This window comes from Rutidosis leptorrhynchoides, chromosome 3 (genome assembly GCF_046630445.1).
Source record: "Rutidosis leptorrhynchoides isolate AG116_Rl617_1_P2 chromosome 3, CSIRO_AGI_Rlap_v1, whole genome shotgun sequence".
NCBI classification, from domain to species: Eukaryota; Viridiplantae; Streptophyta; class Magnoliopsida; order Asterales; family Asteraceae; genus Rutidosis; species Rutidosis leptorrhynchoides.
In genome coordinates this window covers 303,499,658-303,519,348 of record NC_092335.1, presented here as the reverse complement: position 1 = coordinate 303,519,348, position 19,691 = coordinate 303,499,658, and the positions used below count along the sequence as shown (strand labels likewise).

At 33.9% G+C, this 19,691-nt stretch overlaps 1 non-coding gene across 1 annotated transcript; it reads right to left on the bottom strand.

Annotated features, from left to right (window-relative positions):
• Positions 1 to 15,103: 15,103 nt before the first annotated feature.
• On the bottom strand, positions 15,104 to 15,210 carry LOC139903392 (small nucleolar RNA R71). Its single transcript, XR_011778213.1, has one exon. It is a non-coding gene; the product is annotated as a small nucleolar RNA R71 (small nucleolar RNA).
• Positions 15,211 to 19,691: the final 4,481 nt, after the last annotated feature.

Sequence of the window (19,691 nt, the reverse complement as noted above, 5' to 3'; positions counted from 1 at the left end):
CAATATAAAGACACGGGAGAATGAAAAACACAATAACCCCAAGGTAATGGTAGAAGAAAATAACTTCTTCCGGTGGTAGATGACAGATATGAAAGTTAAGAGTATATCAAGAATCAATACTGGATGAAGCATATTAACGAATGCTTTAAAGTATGAATTCGGGAGAAAGACTAGAAGGTGTGAGCTGTGGAAATAAAGAAACGAAGGGGTGGATTTATAGTAAAATATCAGACAGAGAAATAGAGACAGATTATCGCATTTAATCAAATAAGATCCTGATTTCCTTAATTGCCGAAGAACCAAATCTTATTGCAAAGATTTTCTTTAAATTCCATGAATTCCGAAAATCAATCATAACTACGTCATCGGTTAAAACGAATATACGTTTACTCATTTCACTCTTTTGCGATAGCTTCACTTATACTCTTCGCGTAATCAAATTGTTTTATCTATATTACTCAATGATGATAAAACTCTATTTATCAACTCATATTCGTCATGAAAACATTTTTAAAGTTAACCATGACGACCTCGATCAAATTTCGGGACGAAATTTCTTTAACGGGTAGGTACTGTGACGACCTGGAAATTTCCGACCAAATTTAAACCTAACCTTTATATGTTTCCGACACGATAAGTAGAATTTGTAATGTTGAATCTCAAAAAGTTTGGAACTACATTCATGTAATCAATTACCCTTTGACCGTGTTCGACGATTCACGAACAATTATGTGTATATAGATATGTATATATAATATATAATAACTGAAAACATTAACAAAGTATTTGATATATATGATACTTTACATGAACGTATTTGTTTCGATATATTTATCGACAGAATTAAGAGATAATATCAAATGATTGAATTATCAGATACATTATGATATGATTACGGGCCAATGTTATGAGGTCCACTGTGATTTAAGAAATCTATTCTTTTAGACAATATTCGGAAAATGGTAAAGTGATCTATAAGTAAGAACGTGGAGTGTAAATAACTTAGATGTTGGATATCGACAAGTTAAGTAACTCGACATTTTTCATTAAGATGATTTCATACGTTTATTAAACCTTTGGACTTTATCACATGCTTCACCAACAGACTGTAATTTAAAAACTTGAAACCTATTATGAATATATATAATTCTACTTTTCTAAAATGTTTTATGATATAACGATTTAAATTAATATTAAATATATTTATACGCGTATTATACGTACATAGTTTTATACTTTTACTATACTTTAACTTTACCTTTACTTTACTTTTATTTTACTTTTACTTTACTTTAACTTTAATAATTCACTTTAATAATTCACTTTAATAATTCACTTTAATAATTCACTTTAATAATTCATACTTTAATAATTCACTTTAATAATTCATACTTTAATAATTCACTTTAATAATTCATACTTTAATAATTCACTTTAATAATTCACTTTAATAATTTAAAAATCTATTATAAATAGAATTCAATAGGTTTCATTATTTGATAGAAACTTGAAAATATATTTCTCTAAACTCTCTCAATCGAATTATATATATATATATATATATATATATATTTACTTAGTATTATTTCAAGATATTATTAGTATACATAAAATACTACGACGGAGTTATATTCAGACGATTTCAAAATAAGTTTTCAAACGGGATAGAGCTAAGGAAATTATGGGTTATAGCTATGGAGGTTATGGGTATTGTTCGAGGGTATTGCTCGTGAGGTCAACCTAACGTTTATCATTTTCGTTACGTCTACGTACTTTCCTGCAATATTGAATCACAATATTGATACGTGAGCATTCATATCTTATCTTTTATATATTAATAGTGTATCCTTGACTAGTGCTCGAGTATATATAATTATGCATGTTTGTATGCTTAGTTTCGTCGTTAAATAGTTTATGATAAATCACGAATTTGATACATATGCTACTGAGATAAGGTATATGATATGCATGTCGTTGAAAAGCTAAAGAAAAATTAATAACTTTTCATTTAGAAATCGTGTGGGTTCGATGAACGGATTAAAAGATATGGTCAACTGAATTATTATTAATTTTAATATTTATTACTAAAAATTAATATTTTTATTGAAACTTTCATTTTATTATTTTTATCATTATTATTATTATCAATATTATTTAATCAAATAAATATGCGTACAAAGATATTTTTACCACACGTAATATAATTACATTAATAATACATACCACTATATTTTTATGATATTAAGTGAATTTTATAAATTTTATTACTTGAGATATATAAAAGTATATTTTTATCATATATGAATTTAAATATAAATTTTTATTTATTAATAAATGACTTGTATTATTTAGTATAATAAGATCTGATAAATATATTTAAATATATAAAACGACTATATATAAGTTATATAATAAACATGTATAGATTTTGGAAGTCATTTTGGGTCAAGTTGACTTTTGTTGACTTTTGCATGTCGGTCTCTAGCATTAGGATTGTGATACACTACGACTTGACCTAAATTGTTAGACAGATATTGACCAACATATAAATATATATACTTAATATAGGTTCGTGAATCCGAGACAAACCCTGCACTTGTTCAGTGCCGTCATATACATAATTGCTACGAAATACAGTATTGTGAGTTTCATTTGCTCCCTTTTTAATTGCTTTTGCAATATATATTTTTGGGCTGAGAATACATGCGCTGTTTTATAAATGTTTTACGAAATAGACACAAGTACTAAAACTAATTCTACGTGGGTTTAAACCAGAAATATACCCTTAGCTTGGTAACATTAAACTACTTGTCTATGTACGGTAGGCGCGAATCCTAAAGATAGATCTATTGGGCCTGACAAACCCCATCCTGACTATGGGATGCTTTAGTACTTCGAGGTTATATTAAACACACCTGATCTGGTGTACTTCAGAGGGTAAAACATGAACGTTAAGGCTTGTTACCGGGTGCCTACAACTTATAGAATACTTTTATACACTTGCGAGTGTACATATATTTATAAACAGAAATCTTGTGGTCTATTACTATTACGAAAATGATTGATTATGATAAACTAATGAACTCACCAACCTTTTGGTTGACACTTTAAAGCATGTTTATTCTCAGGTATTAAAGAAATCTTCCGCTGTGCATTAGCTCATTTTAAGGATATTACTTGGAGTCATTCATGACATACTTTGAAAGACGTTGCATTCGAGTAGTTGAGTTCATCAAGATTAATATTAAGTCAATTATAGTTGGATGTAATATGAAATGGTATGCATGCCGTCAATTTTAGATGTAAAGAAAGTTTGTCTTTTAAAAACGAATGCAATGTTTGTAAAACGTATCATATAGAGGTCAAATACCTCGCGATGTAATCAACTATTGTGAATCGTTTATAATGTATATGAACGGGTCCTTTCAATTTAGCACAACTATACTTGAAGAAAGTCATCTCCAGACACGGAAGACCAATATCTATTATCTCTTATAGGGACGGTAGATTTGTTTCAAGGTTTTGGCAAACGTTACAACAAGCATTGGGAACTCATCTAGATATGAGTACTGCCTATCATCTACAAACCGATGGGCAGAGTGAAAGGACGATACAGACTCTTGAAGACATGCTACGAGCATGTGTTATTGATTTTGGAAATAGTTGGAATCGACATCTACCGTTAGCAGAATTTTCCTACAACAACAGTTACCACTCGAGTATTGAGATGGCACCGTTTGAGGCACTTTATGGCAGAAAGTGCAGGTCTCCGATTTGTTGGTGTGAAGTGAGAGATAGACAAATTACAGGTCCAGAAATTATCCAAGAATCTATCGAGAAAATCATTCAAATTCAACAACGGTTGAAAACTGCCCAAAGTCGACAAAAGAGCTACGCGGACAGTAAAAGAAAAGATATAGAATTTGAAATTGGTGACATGGTCATGCTTAAAGTATCACCTTGGAAATGCGTTGTTCGTTTTGGAAAACGGGGAAAACTAAACCCGAGATACATTGGGCCATTAAAGATTATTGATCGTGTCGGACCGGTAGCTTATCAACTTGAATTACCGCAACAATTAGCCGGCGTACATAATACCTTTCACGTCTCGAATATGAAGAAATGCTTAGCTAAAGAAGATCTCACTATTCCTTTAGACGAAATCCAGATCAATGAAAAAATTCAATTCATTGAAGAACCCGTTGAAATAATGGATCGTGAGGTTAAAAGACTTAAGCAAAATAAAATATCAATCGTTAAGGTTCGATGGAATGCGCGTAGAGGACCCGAGTTCACCTGGGAACGTGAAGATTAGATGAAAAAGAAATACCCACACTTATTTCCAGAAGATGCGTCAACACCTTCAACAGCTTAAAATTTTGGACGAAATTTATTTAACGGGTAGGTATTGTAGTGACCCGAACTTTTCCATGTTTATATATTAAATGAAAACTATATTTACATGATTAAATGTTTCCAACATGTTAAGCAATCAAACTTGTTAAGACTTGATTAATTGAAATGAGTTTATGTAGACAATTGACCACCCCGTTTGCCTGATGATTTTTATGATGTAAGTTTTTATTATATATATATATATATATATATATATATATATATATATATATATATATATATATATATATAAGAAGAAATACAATTAAATCAAAGATGTACAAGTAAAACACTATTTGCTACACTAAAACACTATTTGCTACAGTAAATTTTCGTTTTGCTACAGTAAAATACTATTTGCTACATTAAAAAACTATTTGCTACAGTAAAATACTATTTGCTACAGTAAATACTATTTGCTACAGTAACACTATTTACTATAGTAAACACTATTTACTCGTATTCAATCCGTATTCGTACTCGTACAATACTCAGCCTCTAGACGTATATACTATTGGTATATACACTCAATGATCAGCTCCTTAGCAGCCTTAATGAGTCATCAAACATGTGGGAATCATCATTTGGCAACTAGCATGAATGATTACACTAAAACTCAAACTAATGGATCCTATATCTTGACTCCATATTCACGTTTTCTTTCACCCACCACAAACACATTTTCATTCCAAGTTTTCTGCATCAAACACATCTCTCTCAAATTCTCTCTTGATGTTTTAAGTGTTCTTCATCATCTTTATCAGAATCTACATCAATCTAGCTCATAAATCCATACATAAACCAACTTACAAAACAACAACTCAAGAACACATCAAGAACACTTTCAAGTTTACTAGCGTACTTCCAACCTTGCAAATCCATTTCAAGTGATTATCCAATCTCAAAAAATCTTTGTTATTTACAGTAGGTTATCTTTCTAATTCAAGGTAATACTCATATTCAAACTTTGATTCAATTTCTATAACTATAACAATCTTAATTCGAGTAGTAAACTCACTTGAACTTTTTTTCGTGTCATGATTCTACTTCAAGAACTTTCAAGCCATTCAAGATCCTTTGAAGCTCTAGATCATTTTTTGTCATTTCCAGTAGGTTTACCTACTATACTTGAGGTAGTAATGATGTTCATAACATCATTCGATTCATATATATAACTATCTTATTCGAAGATTTAAACTTGTGATCACTAGAACATAGTTTAGTTAATTCTAAACTTGTTCGCAAACAAAGTAAATCCTTCTAAATTAACTTTTAAAATCAACTAAACACATGTTCTATATCTATATGATATGCTAACTTAATGATTTAAAACCTGGAAACACAAAGAACACCGTAAAACCGGACATACGCCGTTGTAGTAAAATCGGGGGCTGTTTTGGGTTTGATAATTAAAAACTATGATAAACTTTGATTTAAAATTTGTTCTTCTGAGAAAATGATATTTCATATGAACATGAAACTATATCCAAAAATTATGATTAAACTCAAAGTAGAAGTATGTTTTTCAAAATGGTCATCAAGATGTCGTTCGTTCGACGAAAATGACTATCTCTTTCAAAAATGACTTGTAACTTATATTTTTGACTATAAACCTATACTTTCCTATTTAGATTATTAATATTTGGTTCAATATGAAACCATAGCAATTGGATTCACTCAACACGGATTTAAACGAAGAAGTTATGGGGAAAATAAAATTGGATACTTTTGCTTGTTTTAGCTACGTGAAACTTTGTAACAAATCTATACTAACCATAACGTAACTAACTTATATTGTATTATACATGTATTCTAACATATATTATGTAATCTTGATAGACCATAGACACGTATACAATGTTTTGACATATCATATCGACGTCATCTATATATATTATTTGGAATAACCATAGACACTCTATATGCGGTAATGATCGAGTTAGCTATATAGGGTTGAGGTTGATTCCAAAATAATATATATACTTTGAGTTGTGATCGAGTCTGAGACTTGTATACACTGGGTCGTAGATTGATTCGAGGTAATATATATTGATTTATTTCTGTACTACTAACAGTAGACAATTAATTATGGACTACTAACGTTGGACTGTCAACTTAACAAACTTAAAACGTTAAAACGTAATAAAATATGGTATGAATATATTTCGATCATACTTTGATATATATGTATATATTTGTTATAGGTTCGTGAATCGACCCGTGGCCAAGTCTAATTCTCGACGAATTGATAATCTGTGAAAGTGAGTTATAGTCCCACTTTTAAAATCTAATATTTTTGGGATGAGAATACATGCAGTTTTATAAATGTTTTACAAAATAGACACAAGTACGTGAAACTACATTCTATGGTTGAATTATTAAACCGAATATGCCCCTTTTTAGTCTGGTAATCTAAGAATTATTAAACAGACACCCTAATTGACGTGAATCCTAAAGATAGATCTATTGGGCCCAACAAGCCCCATCCAAAGTACCGGATGCTTTAGTACTTCGAATTTATCATGTCCGAAGGGAGCCCCGGAATGATGGGGATATTCTATATGCATCTTGTTAAGGTCGGTTACCAGGTGTTCACCATATGAATGATTTTTATCTCTATGCAGTTTGCGAAATGCCTGATATGAGATGGATGTTTATGAAAAGTGAAATCTTGTGGTCTATTATTACAAATTGATATACATATAGGCTAAACCTATAACTCACCAAAATTTTTGTTGACGTTTTAAGCATATTTATTCTCAGGTGATTATTAAGAGCTTCTGCTATTGTATGCTAGATTAAGGACAAGATTCGGAGTCAGCATGCTTGTATGATAATGTTTAAAGAAAAACTGCATTCGAAAAATAAATTGTTGTAATATATTATCGTAACCCATTATGAAATGGTCGTATGTAAATGTTGTACTTTTGATTACCATTATTTGGTAATCTACGCTATATCTTTTAAACCTTTATCGATAAAGTAAAGGTTATGGTTTGTTTTATAAAAATCGAATGCAGTCTTTGAAAAACGTCTCATATAGAGGTCAAAACCTCGCAACGAAACCAATTAATATGAAATGTTTATAATCGATATGAACGGAACATTTCAACTTGGGCGGGTCAAGATATCATAAATTTAGTTTAGAGTTTAAATTCTAATTGTGTCCACGTGTATTCTTAGTTATCAAAACCCACTGTAAATAAAAATTATAGGTATAATATTGGGTACATGAAGATATTTATTTTCCTATCAATGTGTGGTTTTTTTCATTTGATTGTGTAGCAACAGTTATTGGTTTAAATGATATGTTTTTTCAACAGCTGGTTGATAGTCCAGTTCAGTCTTCTGACCATATGCATGTTGTTTGTACCTATGATTTAGGCGTTTCTATTGCAACACCGGCAACTGTTGCTGGTTCGATTGTTTTTCGATGTTTCCTGGTGTTTTTCGATTGTTTTTCGATTTTTGAATGGATACCGAAAAGATTGAAGAATTCAAGATTGGAATGGCGCCAATGGATTAAAAATCCCAGTGTCTATGCTAAATGGGTAAAATCTGAGCGTTTGTGATGATGAGGCTGAATCTGCCTCTGGCAAATTTGGGTCTTATAGGCTTTTTCTACTGTTTTTAATGCTTATGTGTTTTGGGTCCTGCTGTTTTTTTTTTTTTTTGTACCTATGTAAGTGAATTAGGAGGTTTTGAAGTGATTATTTTTCCTTACTTGGATGTCTTGATTATGCCTTGTTTATATATTAATTGTTTGATACCTATTGATGTTTGATATCATGGGTCTTTTTTTTTAATAATATAATGCAAAATATGAATAATTTATTCTTATATAGGGAAAAATGTTTTGTTTTCCAGGTATGTTGCAATTAGGAAGAAGCCCCTGAGTGATCCTCATATCCTCGAAGATAAATAATTTCTGTGATTTTGTTATGGACAGTCCGTTGTCACAGGACCCATGTATAACATGCATTATTCATTGATATAGCCAGTTCTGGAATCAATGTATGTTCATAGGTAAGCCACTTATTATAAGGCTCTGTTTTTGGGAAAATCTCATAATGATGTGCAAAATAGTTTTTCACAAATATATTTTTCCTTTGTAGTGTATTAGATTGGCTTCTATTTGATGTGTTTCTGTATTTAGGTGAGCACTGTAACTTCATGAATCATAATAAATAAAGAAGTTAGCATTGACGTGTTCAGATATCTCACTGTGTTTCATTTCATTATGCTTCTTATAGAATTAGCGCAACCCGGTTTAATGTTGCCTATGGGCTATGGGGAAGAACCATGCACTTAAATGGGTGTTTGGCTATGATTTAGGAGAAAATTTTGTAGTTTATAGCTAGTCGAAATTGAGATGGAGTATTGGCTGTAGCATGTAAATGTTTGCAATTGCAAATTTTGATCTCTTAAGCCCTCCCCTGAGAGCTTTGTATCTACTGTGTAATATGTTCTGGTTCAACAAATGCAAACTATGCTTTCCAAATAAAATGCATCTGAATGCAATTATGTTGGGTGTTAATTAGTGTGAGAATATATAATCATCTAAATATATTGTGCAATTATATGCCTTTGTTTACTCGCATAAGTAATCGAACATGAACTAAGTTTAGGTTGTTATTACATTTCTTATGTTGAATGCTATGTTATATACTCGACATTGTATTCTTTTTTTTTTTTTGCACTAAATTACAAAGTTAGATCTTTTTTTTAACGGATAAGTGCTTATTTTACATTGACAAACTCAATATTAAGATATAAACTACATTTATGTCAGAGGTGGTGTTGGTTTAGTAGCTGATATCGGCTAAAAAGTCACGTTTTCACCCCGGTATTAAAGCCCAAAAACAAGAAAGATTCGAACTTTGTCGGAAAAATACCCACTTCGTCGGTTAGAATTGAAGAACAAGTAATTACAAAGGCGGTGTAAAAAGAATCAAGAGAATCGGAGCTAAAACGAAGATTCTAGAGCAAAAACGGTGAAAGACAAGAAATCAAGTTACGATCCAGGGAATCAAGGCTGACCAGCATCAAATCTGGCCTGCCATACGGGCTGCCATACGGCCTGCCTGTGTGGATACGGCCTGTGACGACCCGGAAATTTCCGACCAAATTTAAACCTAACCTTTATATGTTTCCGACACGATAAGCAGAATTTGTAATGTTGAATCTCAAAAAGTTTGGAACTACATTCATGTAATCAATTACCCTTTGATCGTGTTCGACGATTCACGAACAATTATGTGTATATAGATATGTATATATAATATATAATATTAACTGAAAACATTAACAAAGTATTAGATATATGATACTTTACATGAACGTATTTATTTCGATATATTTATCGACAGAATTAAGAGATAATATCAAATGATTGAATTATTAGATACATTATGATATGATTACGGGCCAATGTTATGAGGTCCACTGTGATTTAAGAAATCTATTCTTTTTGACAATATTCAGAAAATGGTAAAGTGATCTATAAGTAAGAACGTGGAGTGTAAATAACTTAGATGTTGGATATCGACAAGTTAAGTAACTCGACATTTTTCATTAAGATGATTTCATACGTTTATTAAACCTTTGGACTTTATCACATGCTTCACCAATAGACTGTAATTTAAAAACTTGAAACCTATTATGAATATATATAATTCTACTTTTCTAAAATATTTTATGATATAACGATTTAAATTAATATTAAATATATTTATACCCGTATTATACGTACATAGTTTTATACTTTTACTATACTTTAACTTTACTTTTACTTTACTTTAACTTTAATAATTCACTTTAATAATTCATACTTTAATAATTCATACTTTAATAATTCACTTTAATAATTCACTTTAATAATTCATACTTTAATAATTCACTTTAATAATTCACTTTAATAATTCATACTTTAATAATTCACTTTAATAATTCATACTTTAATAATTCATACTTTAATAATTCACTTTAATAATTCATACTTTAATAATCCATACTTTAATAATTCACTTTAATAATTCATACTTTAATAATTCACTTTAATAATTCAAAAATCTATTATAAATAGAATTCAATAGGTTTTATTATTTCATAGAAACTTAAAAATATATTTCTCTAAACTCTCTCAATCGAATTACATATATATATTTACTTAGTATTATTTCAAGATATTATTAGTATACATAAAATATTACGACGGAGTTATATTCAGACGATTTCAAAATAAGTTTTCAAACGTGATAGAGCTAAGGAAAATATGGGTTATAGCTATGGAGGTTATGGGTATTGTTCGAGGGTATTGCTCGTGAGGTCAACCTAACGTTTATCATTTTCGTTGCGTCTACGTACTTTCCTGCAATATTGAATCACAATATTGATACGTGAGCATTCATATTTTATCTTTTATATATTAATAGTGTATCCCTGACTAGTGCTCGAGTATATATGATTATGCATGTTTGTATGCTTAGTTTCGTCGTTAAATAGTTTATGAAAAATCACGAATTTGATACATATGCTACTGAGATAAGGTATATGATATGCATGTCGTTGAAAAGCTAAAGAAAAATTAATAACTTTTCATTTAGAAATCATGTGGGTTCGATGAACGGATTAAAAGATATGGTCAACTGAATTATTATTAATTTTAATATTATTATTAAAACGATTATTATAATTGTTATCAGTTGATGTTATTACTAAAATTATCTTTATTACTAAAAATTAATATTTTTATTGAAACTATCATTTTATTATTTTTATCAATATTATTATTATCAATATTATTTTATCAAATAAATATGCGTACAAAGATATTTTTACCACACGTAATATAATTACATTAATAATACATACCACTATATTTTTATGATATTAAGTGAATTTTATAAATTTTATTACTTGAGATATATAAAAGTATATTTTTATCATATATGAATTTAAATATAAACTTTTATTTATTAATAAATGACTTGTATTATTTAGTATAATAAGATCTGATAAATATATTTAAATATATAAAACGACTATATATAAGTTATATAATAAACATGTATAGATTTTGGAAGTCATTTTGGGTCAAGTTGACTTTTGTTGACTTTTGCATGTCGGTCTCGAGCATTAGGATTGTGATACACTATGACTTGACCAAAAATTGTTAGACAAATATTGACCAACATATAAATATATATAATTAATATAGGTTCGTGAATCCGAGGCCAACCTTGCACTTGTTAAATGACGTTATATGTATTTTTACTACGAAATACAGTATGGTGAGTTTCATTTGCTCCCTTTTATATATATATTTTTGGGACTGAGAATACATGCGTTGTTTTTATAAATGTTTTACGGAATAGGCACAAGTACTAAAACTAATTCTATGTGGGTTTAAACCAGAAATATACCCTTAGCTTGGTAACATTAAACTACTTGTCTATGTACGGTAGGCGCGAATCCTAAAGATAGATCTATTGGGCCTGACAAACCCCATCCTGACTATGGGATGCTTTAGTACTTCGAGGTTATTTTAAACACACCTGATCTGGTGTACTTCAGAGGGTAAAACATGAACGTTAAGGCTTGTTACCGGGTGCCTACAAATTATAGAATACTTTTATACACTTGCGAGTGTACATATATTTATAAACGAAAATCTTGTGGTCTATTAATATATTGAAATGATTGTTATGATAAACCTATGAACTCACCAACCTTTTGGTTGACACTTTAAAGCATGTTTATTCTCAGGTATTAAAGAAATCTTCCGCTGTGCATTAGCTGATTTTAAGGATATTACTTGGAGTCATTAATGGCATATTTTGAAAGACGTTGCATTCGAGTCATTGAGTTCATCAAGATTATTATTATGTCAATTATAGTTGGATGTATTATGAAATGATGTGCATGCCGTCAACTTTCGTATTAAAGAAAGTTTGTCTTTTAAAAAAACGAATGCAATGTTTGTAAAATGTATCATATAGAGGTCAAATACCTCGCGATGTAATCAACTATTGTGAATCGTTTATAATGTATATGAACGGGTCCTTTCACGGCCTTCCAAATATGCCCCAACACACAGCCCACCATGCGGTCTGCCAGCAATACGGCCTGCCAAATACGCCCCACCGTACGGCCTGCCATGCGGCCTGCCAGGCGTATTCTGGCAAATTCCAAGTCTATTTATAGGGTCTGTGTCATTCATTCCAACACACACTTCAATTCACTTCTTTCTCTCTCTTGTATAATATTAGTCATACTCTCAAGGCCTTCGAATCCGTGCGGGAAACCTAGTACCCGGAGAAGAACGCTGAAGATTGTATTAGGAGCGGTCTGGAGTCTTGAAGTTGTCACTTTTGTATTCGGAACTCGTTTAATCTACTGGTACTTCTATCCTTTATCTTATATAATGTTTTATGATATTGTTGCCATGATTAGCGAGTAGTTATCTTTAGTGTATGCTATGATGTAAGCAGTTATAATGCCGAAATAATATTATGGTTTGTGTATGCTGTCGAAATGCTTTTCGATTATGCTTTAAACTCAATCGCTTTTCCAACTAATAGAACGTAGTTATAGGCTCTGTTATTGCTAAGTCGCGAACCCCGATTCATAGTACACTATCTGTGTCACCCCTTGGTAAGAGAAGTCTATCGGATACAACGTAAGATCGACCGAGGCACACCGGTTGTAATAAGTCTATCGAGCTTTGGATTCCGACTGAGGACTCTTTCGTAGTGAAACATCTGACTAGACCCTTAGTACATTGTCGGTCCTAGACCATGCTAGTGTAGTCACCAAGCATATAAACTTTGTACGTGCACGCTGAAGCACAGCGGTTGTTGTAAGCTGTACCTCTGCTAAGTAAGGCCATGGAACACGGTTAGAATTGACCAGTACACTGCACCATAACGCGGTCTCAAGCATTGCACCCCGCTTGAGGGATTCTTAGTTAATTAAGGAAATGTTTGTTTAGACACATAAAGGATTGGACCCTTAGGATAACCGAACGTGTTCATGGAAGTCAACTTGACTTGGCCATGGTGTTCTTTATGGTTGAACTCTTTTTAAGGGCCTAACTATCTTTTACCAATCATTAACGAAAGCATTGAAACACATCACGTCTCTCGGATATGGTAAACCATGTATTCTATTATGCTTAAGAAAGTTTAGCACCCAACCGAGTCGCTCAATTGGATGAGCCGTCTGAACGTGTATGCATGTAGTCAGACTGCACGGGCGTCGGGGGTAAGGGACGTTGCTGTCTATTCAGAATCTTCAAGCCTAACGCAGTACCCAGTGACATGTCTTATGACAGGGGCGTTTAGGACTAGTGTAATGAATACAAGGCCTCTGCCTATTCATGAGCCAGCATTCCATAATCTCAGCAACATAACTGACGAAATCATAGTATGCACTTACTTTAACCTTACCTAAATTACAAATTTTATCGCATTTACTTTACCTGTCTTATAAACTAGAAAATCCCAAAATAAACATTCACTACTCCCTAACTATCTTAGGCTAAAATATAGGTTCGATGTTACTGATATCTCAAAAATACGACTCTAGGTCATACTTCCCTTACTTATAAGGAGTAGTAAGATTTAGGCCTCGCTAAATATAAATTTAAAACAGTACCCTCTCCCACGAGTGGCTGATCCTGGCGAGCCGCGGCCTAACGACACCGCGCAATTAAAAACCGTCCGTTTCGGCCATATCAGGAGAGTTACTAGTTTTTGGCACCCCTGCCGGGGAACTGGTATCAGGCAATACTGCTCTCTTCAAACTTATTCATAAACATTTAGTGGTGTCTAAGAAAGACAATTATACACAGACTTGGTTATTGGATTTTCCGAACAGTCGCCAATTATATTGGGACCAAAAGGATCCTGCCTCTCCGTAGTCGGCCTGGCCACTTGGTTATTTGAATAGTTCGTGCGGAGCTCTGTCACCGAAATACCAGGGAATCAGTAGCCAGAACCAAAAACATATTCCACCGTAGGATAGTTAGTTAATTATTTAAAGAACTTTAGATTACTCTAGATTACCTTAGATTAGATTACCTTAGACTACCTTAGATTAGATTACCTTAGATTAACTTAGGTTACAATTAGATCAAATTAGACTACCGTAGAATTAAATTAGTTTAGTTTAGCTTATTATAATTTAGCTTATCTGCGAAAAATTAAAAACAAAAAGGCATACCCAGTGTATGACCCAAACCCGATCTAGACCAGGGCCGTTGTTATTCGTACCTGATCCAGACGCAATAATCTCTAATGCACGCAAGGAAGCACGAATCAGAAACCAAATGGCGTTACGCGTTACTTTAGCAGAAAATACCAAACCCTCGATTGAAGGTCGAGGAGGACCAATCAGATTTCCAGAGATTCAAGGACACTCGTTTTAGTTAAAACATCACATCATCCAGCTCATTCAGAATAGTTGTCAGTTTCATGGATTACCGAATGACGATCCTAATTCTCACCTTGATAAATTCACATCTCTTTCGAACTCCTACAAACAGCCAGGGATAGGACAAGATATAGTCCGGCTATACCTGTTCCCCTATTCTCTCACTCATCATGCTCAAACATAGTTCGAAGGACTGGAAAAAGATTCCATCACGTCATGGACGGAGATGGCTACTAAATTCCTAACCAAATATTTCCCCCCTTCTAAACAAACCAAGCTGAAGAATGACATCATTAACTTCAAATAAAGTTATGATGAATCACTTTACACTGCATGGGAGCGTTTTAAAACCCTGCTGAAGAAATGCCCTAATCACCAGCTAGAACGGTCAGCCCAAATCTGCACCTTCTACAATGGTCTTACGGTAAATCATAGGACGGCGATCGATGCAGCACCTCAAGGGAATCTGATGAACCAAACCACAGACGAAGAATGGGAATTGCTCGAAAACATGACTATGCATCATCATGACTGGAACAGTGGTGAAACAACTTCATCATCTGCCCCACTCTCTGCACTTAACAGTCAAACAGAGGCCATCAAATCCCTCACGGATAAGATGGAATCTCTTGCTAAACAACTCGGAGAATTGAAGACGCAGCCGCAGCAGGTTAACCAAGCTCAGGCTTGTGTTAATTGTACCAACCCGCAATCTACTGAAGATTATCAAGTTGAGTACAAAAACCACGACGGTTCAGTCTGTTACGTCCAATACCCAGCTCGTCCACCAAATCCCGGATTCAATCAACCACCTAGGGTTAATCAATTTCAGTGAAGCAATCAACCTTTCCGCTATCGTTATCCACCTTACCCAGCCCAACAATATCAATTGACCTACGATCAACCACTTCCACTCACTGGTCCCCCAGCTGAGGAAAATTCCCCTACCACCCAGATTACAAAAGCAGCTAACCCACTCTCGGAGCTGATGATCAGTTAACTCAATTCATCCAAGGACAACAATAGCTAAATCAGAGAACTGCAGCCAGACAAGATCAGACGGAGATACTAATTAGAAATCAATTGGCTCTGCTCAAAAGTTTGGAAATGCAGCTCGGACAGTTATCACAACGCCTTGAAACCCGACCGCAGGGAAGATTGCCAAGTAATACTATCCAAAATCCCCACATAGAAGAGGCAAAGCAAATAGATTCCGTAATCCCATAGGAAGAACCACGGAGAAGGTCAACTAGGCTCAAGAACAAATCGACATATACTCAGAAGCTGACCCCTGAAACTCCAGTTCGCGTACCTTATCCTGGAAGGCTACAAGGAGAACCATCCAAGCTTAATTCCTTCAAACTGGATGGCAGATTCCTGGACACCATGTCCAAAGTTTCCAACCAGAAGAAATACATCCGAAGGCTTCTTTCTACAAAGGAGAGGATACCAGACTCTAACAAAATTCCACTGAGTAAAGAATGCTCTGCATTACCCAGAAACTCTCCACCACCTAAGCTAGGAGATACGGGCCGATTCGTTTTTGTAGCGACCCCGACAAATCGTCAAGTGACGGCGTCGGCTACGTGGGTCCCATTACCTGATTATAAGTCTTTAAGATAACGTTTGACCAAAATATGTCGCCTTCATTTCAAAATAAAGATTGTTTCAAAGTTTACAAGAATTGTTCAACCAAAAGTTAAGTTACAACGTTATAAGTACGATTGAAATCTAGGCGACACGGTTTAAAGTAAAGTCAAAAGACGCTCCATGAAAAGCATGTATACTCGACATCCAATGCAAGTATCAAATAATGAGCGGAAGCATGTATCACATATCGTGCAAGACCTGAGAAAAACATAGAAATCTGTCAACGAAAACGTTGGTGAAATCATAGGTTTAGTAAGTAAATTGTATTGAACCACAAGGTTCTTTAAGAATTGCTCAACCAGAATCGTTCACATTCCAAAATAGTATTTGTATCACGAGCACCCAATTATCAAGGCTTAACCGAATCTTCCCTCTGAATTTTGAATTTAGTGTTAGAACTTACACTATACATTGTTGAAATTATATTTCATTCACTAACGGTAGCGAACCGTCTGAATGAGGGTTTGTTAAACCCGTATGGCCACACAACATAATTACACGCTTACACTTACACCCTGCAAGTGGAACTAATGATAATTGGATTGAGGACTTTTGTTCAAACTCGTATGCATCTTTGTATTCGTATTTGTTCACAATGTAAAAGCATGAAAAGTAAATAAGTATGAAATGTATGTGTTTCTCAGCCCACGATGTAAAGAATAAAAGTGATTGAAAAAGTGGGACTATGATCTCACCTCGAGTGCACGAGTATAAAGGTACTTCAACAAGTAAACGTGTGCATGAAAGTTGCTTAGCCTTGACCTAAACAAGTAAGTTATATCAATTAACCGGTTACGACACAAGGTCGGGTGAAATGTGTTCAATTAGTCCTATGGCTCAATACGACTCGATTAAATATAGCATGTGAATCACGTTGTCAAGTTTCATACAAGAAACAAGTATAAAAACATGTTAGAACGATTGCACAATTATTGGGTTAAGTTTGATTAGAAGTCAACTTGGTCGGGTCAAAGTCAACAGAAAAGTCAACGGGGTCGGGTTGGATATCCGACAATTTTTCTAAGTTATATAATCATATATGAGCATGTTGGCCAAGTTTCATGTTAATCGGAGGTCCGTAGCATAGCAAACATTTTCATGTCAAATGACCAAAGCAAACAGCCAGTTTTAGCCAAATGGGACGGCGTCCCAAATGGCTAGACGGCGTCCCGGTTTTAAGGTTGGGACGGCGTCCCGAGAAGCTAGACGGCGTCCCGGTTCAAAAGGTGGGATGGCGTCCCAAGTATCTGGACGGCGTCCTGATCTTTTCCCAGGCCCTGTTTGCTGTATTCCTCAAATGGACGAACCAAAACACAAACAATCACATTTTATGATCCGCAAACAATTAGAACATGTATTTTATATCATCGGAAAGCTCTTTCGACAAAGAACGCAACTAAGCACTTTTCATCAAGCAAAAACATCATATACTATAACCGAAATCCCGTCAAGTGATCAATAGAGGTTTATTTTCAAGTTTCAAGTTTATCAATTGAAATTTAAGTTTCGGGAATCCAATTTATACATATGATATGCCGTTTTGAAGGTAATGAAACATGTAACACAACTAAACACTTATCAATAACATTAACAAGCATTCAACGCATCAAAAGTTCGTTCTAAGAGTTGTCAACCCTAACCAAAAGTTCACAAAATCAATAATCGCGTTTATGAAGTTTCTTAAATCAATCTATACATCAAAATGAAGCTAATGATACTAGGAACACAATTAGAACATGAACTTTTAACATCTAACAACATATGATCATCCAAAATTCAAGAACAACACACCAAAATTCAAGTTCATGCTAGTTACACTAAAACAACGAGATCGAGCATACAAATTATATACACGACATCACAATGAGCCATAGACACTAACTAACACCATTTCAAGTCAAAAACACGAATTTAGAGAAATCTAGAGTTTTAGAAATGTTACCCAAACGAGATGAAGTTAGTATCAAATTGTAGAGGATGAAGAGAGGATTCCAAATATGTAATTTGTTTTGTTGTAAGCCTCCTAGATCGAATTTAGATGATGAATGATTGAATTGGGTGTTTGTGTGTGTTCTTGCTAGAGAGAAAGAGAGAGAGAGGGAGATGGTTGAATGGTGGTGATTGGGGTGGACTAGGTGACCTAGTCAACTAGTTTGCCCCGTGTCAATTTTAGTCCCTCGAGTTTGTAGTCGGGTGCGGAAAATACCTAAACGGAATATTTTAAAACGCGTATTAAAATCCGATAACGAGAATATTTAGAATGTTAGCTAACGGAGGTTACGAATCTAGATACGAGGAATATTATCTAAAAAGAAAAAGACGGCGTTAAAAAAATAATTTAACGGAAAAATGCGGGATGTTACATTATCCACACCTCAAAAGAAATTTCGTCCCGAAATTTAGTTGGAAGTAGTAGTCGATATCTCTTACTCGAGACTTAGAGTAGTAACTCTACGAATGAGTGAAGGTACTTTCTTGGACATTCCACGAATCCGGATAGTCGGGGTGTTACGTTGTATTGAGGTTCGATTTCACGATCCATGATTTCAACCAGTTTTCCCATGAAGAGGAGTTTGTCATCAATAGTTGGTGCATCTAAAGGATTGCACATTCCTGTTCCGCATGACACGTTTCTAAGTTTGTTACACGAAATGTAGGATAAACGGAAACTTAATTGAGTCGGCAGTTCTAAACGGTAGGGAGCGGTTCCAATACGCCCCAAAGTTTCAAAAGGTTAAATATTGCGAATATAACCCTCCTCGATTTCCCAAAATGGATTACAACTTTCCAAGGTGCGGTTTCTCAATATTACGCGGTTACACACTGGGATTTGTGAGGTTTTCATCTAAGTTTGGTATGACTCTTTTGGCGACTACGGGTCGTCTCGAGCCCTTCTCGGACTTGAATGATCTCAATTGTTGTTTCCTGATGTAGTTCAGATTTCGGTGTTTGTTTGCCACATGCGTTGGTCCAACGAATAGGGGTATGACATTTGCGATCATATAGGGTTTCGGAAGTGCGGCGTTAGTACAAGAACGGTAACTATCGTAGTATGAGGGATCAACTAAAAGCGATAATGCGAGTTTGAAACATGTCCTTCCAGGATGTAAATCGTTCGTTTGCTCGGTTCGTCGGTTTGTGAGAGATACACGGTACATGTGTCTAAGCGGGTTCCCAAGGTCTCTTGTAATGCTAGAAGTGAAACGAGTATT